The following is a 4,693-nucleotide window of genomic DNA, read 5'->3' as shown; positions in this document are numbered from 1 at the left end:
TATCTATCTATCTATCTATCTATCTATCTATCTATCTATCTATATCTATCTATCTATCTATCTATCTATCTATCTATCTATCTATCTATATATATATATATATATACTTAAGCAGAGCTCAAATTTGAATTTGGCGCGCAAAGTGGCGAGTTGCCGTGCGTCTAATTTTGTTATGTTTCTGGCTCATACGAAATGAAAATGGATTCTTTTGTTATAGCTATGTATTTGAAATGACCATAACTATGAGATTGTGTGATTATGTATATTTTGTACTTAATTTTGATGAAGTGGATGTCACTGGTTTGTAGTATCTGGAGTAGCGTCCTTTTTTGCCGGGACGTAGCTGGGCTTTGTAGGAGGTTGGACGCTGGTTTGTTTTTGATCTTGGAAATATCTCGTCTTATGGCCAGAGTGGTTATATTTGTTTATATTTTTTCCAATGCTGCTCCTGTATTGTTGATATGTTTAGGATGTACAGAATGGTGGAATGGTTTGAAGGATAGAAATTGAAAGATTTTTGGTGTACCAGTCACCTGAATGGATTCATTACTTTTCTCTTGAGGTATTGCCTACTTCTGCTTTATATATATTTTGTAACCGTGTCTTTCCATGACATTATGTACTTGCAGAATGAAGGCTGATGGTGACCCTTACCTTCTGTCCCATTGACCCTACTGCCCTACCCTATAACCTTGACACGCCTTCTCCGCATCAAAGTTTGATGCACAGATGCGTCCACACTCAGAATATGCTACAACAGTTTGCGGGTCCGATCTCCTCTCCTTGCGACCTTGGCGCTTCTGGTCTAGGTTCTGCAAGCGCTTTTCTTCAAAGTTATTGATAGCCAGACGCCAGGCACTGCGGTCAAAGGCAAGAGTTTCCCAACCCTGAAGTGGGATACCATAGGCTACAAGGGATGTTTTCTGACAGTCTTTGAAGCATTTGAGTGGCCGTCCGATGTTTCTTGCACCAGAAGCCAGCTTGGAAAAGACCATCTTTGGAAGGTGCAAGTTCATGTCACATGCTCAATCCATCTCAATTGTGCTTTCATGATGAGTGCCTCAATGCCAGGCATTTTAGTTCTACGAATCACTTCTGTGTAGGAAAGTGTCACCCCATGAGATGTCCATGGTCTTGCACAGGCAACGGAGATGAAGCTGATCCAGAGTCTCAGTTGTTTGATGTACAGTGTACAGGTTTCACAACCATAGAGCAGGGAATTGATGACAGCTGCTCTATAGACTGCTAACTTGGTGAGAAGCGTGATGCCATGTTCTCCCCACACTTGGCTCCAAAGCCTGCCAAAAGAAGTGCCTGGTTTTTCTAGTCTGTTTGAGACTTCTTTGTCTATGCTGCAGGTTGAGGACAAGCAGCTCCCCAGGTAGGTAAAACTGTCCACATTGTTCAGCTTTGTGTCCTCAATTTTTGATGTTAGGCTCTGGGGGAGAGAAGACAGGTGCAGGCTGAAGCATCACCTGTTTTCCGAAAGCTGATCTTCAGGCCGAATGCTTTGGCTGCAGCAGCCAGGCATCTGGACAGTTCCTGTAGGTCTGGTTCCCTGAGTGCTGCAAGAGCACAGCCCCATCACATCTGTAGTGGATAGTGATTCCTGCATCGGTGTTGGAGAGTGCATAGAACAGCATAATGGCGAACATGAGGCTGAACAGGGTTGGTACCAAGACGCAGCCTTGTTTCACACCATTGGACACTGAGAAAAGGTCTCAGTGCTGTTTTCCACTACTAGGACGCTCATGCCATCATGGAATGACATGATCTTGACAAACTGCAATGGATAGCCAAGCTTAGAGATTATGGACCACAGACCCTCACGACTGATGGACCTTCGTCAGGTTGACTAACAGAAGGTAGAGATTCTGGTTTTATTCCCGGCAATTTTCTTGCAATTGGTGAATTGTTCCCTTGTTGCTCCAGAAGCCACTCTGGCCCTCAGAGACAACATCGTCCAGCAAGTGAAGAATGTTGTTCAGGATGATGTGAGCCATGATCTTCCCAGTCATGCTCAACAGTGAGATGCCTCTGTAATTGTCACATTATCCTCTGTCACTTTTGTTCTTGTACAGATGAATGATGTTGGCGTCCTTGTAGTCCTGTGGCAATGACCCTGCCACCCAAAACCGTTGCATCAGCTCAGTGATATTGACTGCTATAGCCTCCACCAACTTTGAAGATCTCAGGCAGGATCCCTTCAGGGCCCGGTGCTTTGCTGATCTAGAGCTGCTTGGTTGCTTTCTGGATCTCCTCCAGTGTCAGAAAGTTAAGTGATGTCAAGACTGGATGTTGAGCCATGTCCAGGATTACTTGTTGGTCTATCTAGAATGGTCTGTTCAGCAACTGACTGAAGCGGTCACACTACCGGTGTACAATGTCACTCTTCTCTGTGAACAGAATGCCATCAGCTGATCGAACAGGTGCCATGGCATTGGAGGAGGGTCCATGCAGTCTTCAAACCAGCAAAGAACTTCTTGGAGTCTACATATTATTGTAACTCTGCAGCCTTGGCCTCCCACTACTTGTCTTTCATCTGTCATATCACAGTCTGGACCTTGTTTCTGAGACTCCTGAAGCGATTGTGGTTGGTTGTTGACTTCTTGTCAGTGAGCTAGATTTTAAAGGTTTCTTGCTTCTGTTTGAGTAAACTGGTGAACTCTGTATTGTTGCTGTCAAACCAGCCCAGGTGTTTCTTCTTCGGGTGTTCCCAAATTTGGCCCAAGCTGCCTCTGGATCTTCAGCTGGCAAGTTATCAAGCCGATGTGCTAGGTTAGTCATGAAGGTTTCCTTGATATCAGGGTCAACGAGTATGGACATCCAGCGTCAGCTTGATGTCCGCTTTCTGTCGCCTATGCCTGCTGGTGATGGAAAAAGAGAGCCTGCTTCTCAGCAGCAGGTGGTCAGTCCAACAATCTGCTCCCCTCATTGCCCTCCTAAGGCCGTCATCTCTTTTTTTCCAAACCCCGAACGTACCAGGTTTGGGAGTGACGTCACAGATTGCCACTGCCGGGCGCAAAAGGTGCGGCGAAATTGTCCTACACTTCAGTCTAGAAACGGTGGCGTAGGAATCACATCCAAAACGTATAAAATCTAACGGCTCTCCCCCCCTCCTCTTCTCTCTCTCTCTCTCTCTCTCTCTCTCTCTCTCTCTCTCTCTCTCTCTCTCTCTCTCTCTCTCTCTCTCTCTCTCTCTCTCTCACTCTCTCCTCTCTCTCTCTTTTTCTCTACCCCCTCCCTACCTCCCCCCCTCTCTCTCTCTCTCTCTCTCTCTCTCTCTCTCTCTCTCTCTCTCTCTCTCTCTCTCTCTCTCTCTCTCTCTCACTCTCCCTTTCTCTTTTTCTTTCTCTTTCTCTCTCTCTCTCTCTCTCTCTCTCTCTCTCTCTCTCTCTCTCTCTCTCTCTCTCTGTCTCTCTCTCTCTCTCTCTCTCTCTCTCTCTTCTCCCCCACTATCTCCCTCTCTCTCTCTCTTCTCCCCCCACTATCTCTCTCTCTCTCCAAGTTCATTTCCATAAACATGACTGCACAACCCCCCCTCTGTCTCCCTCTCCCTCTCTCTCTCGGAAATAAATATGACTATATAACCCCTACACGAAACTGGTTTAACGTTCAATCAAAATGTCAATAGGGCATAGGCATATCCATTCATAAATTCATATAGGGTGAATATTCTCACTGGTTTATGCACCTACAAATAATTGGTAACAAAACAGGCATTCAAACCAGACATATTAACTCTCTGCTCATAAAGATGTTATACACGGAAATAGGTACGAGGATCCAGTACCTGGATTAACCTACCACAAAATATTAGAAACATCTCTAGTCTAATTACTTTCAAAAGGAAATTGAAGTTTCTTTTGAATTATCAAAGGCATCTAATAGTCAAATGAAAAGCCAAACCATGTACCTTTATTTCTAATGATGTGGCCAATTTTTTAATCTTATTTTATAATTGCCCTACGAATGAACTTGATATTATCTCCATTTAGTTTGTATTACTGTACACTGCCCTGCATATGAACAAAAAAGAACCATTGCAAGTAATGGAATTAAGTCTTTTGCCTTTTTCTTTCTCTCTCTCTCTATGCCTCTTTCTCTGTCTCTGTGTGTCTCTGTCTCTCTCTCTTAATTTATCAAGAGCAATCTGAATGCACTGCTGGTAAGTCCACAACAGACTATACCCTGGCTCTTCGAGTCATTGTAGAGTGCCGCCGTTTGGGCGTGGATTACTTGCAGACCTGTGGCCGAGCAGTTATAACACACTGCATAGTATATTGCATCATGATAGTTCCATGCTGTTCCATCTCGCATGGGTGGTTCTAAGAATACACCCCACATCTCGCTCCCATCCTTGAGCTACGCATCCGGCAGGAGCAGCTGCCTTTCTGACCTCACATTTCCGGGTGACCCCGGGATGACCAGACAGACCATGCCCCTCGTACTGCACGGACCTCCCGCTCACCACCGCCTACATCTGTGACATCGTCGGGGCTGGCTAGCCGGGCACTGCACCGCACTGACCAGTTTCATAAAGTGTTCTATTCTACTTGTGTATAACTCTTATTAGTAGTATATAACCTATCCCACCAGTATCAATATAGAAGGTTAATCACCCTTTATAATATATATATATATATATATATATACATATATATATATATATATATATATATATATACATATA

This window comes from Penaeus vannamei, chromosome 16 (assembly GCF_042767895.1).
Source record: "Penaeus vannamei isolate JL-2024 chromosome 16, ASM4276789v1, whole genome shotgun sequence".
Classification (NCBI taxonomy): Eukaryota; Metazoa; Arthropoda; class Malacostraca; order Decapoda; family Penaeidae; genus Penaeus; species Penaeus vannamei.
The sequence above is the reverse complement of the archived record's forward strand: the minus strand, read 5'-3'. Positions refer to the sequence as shown.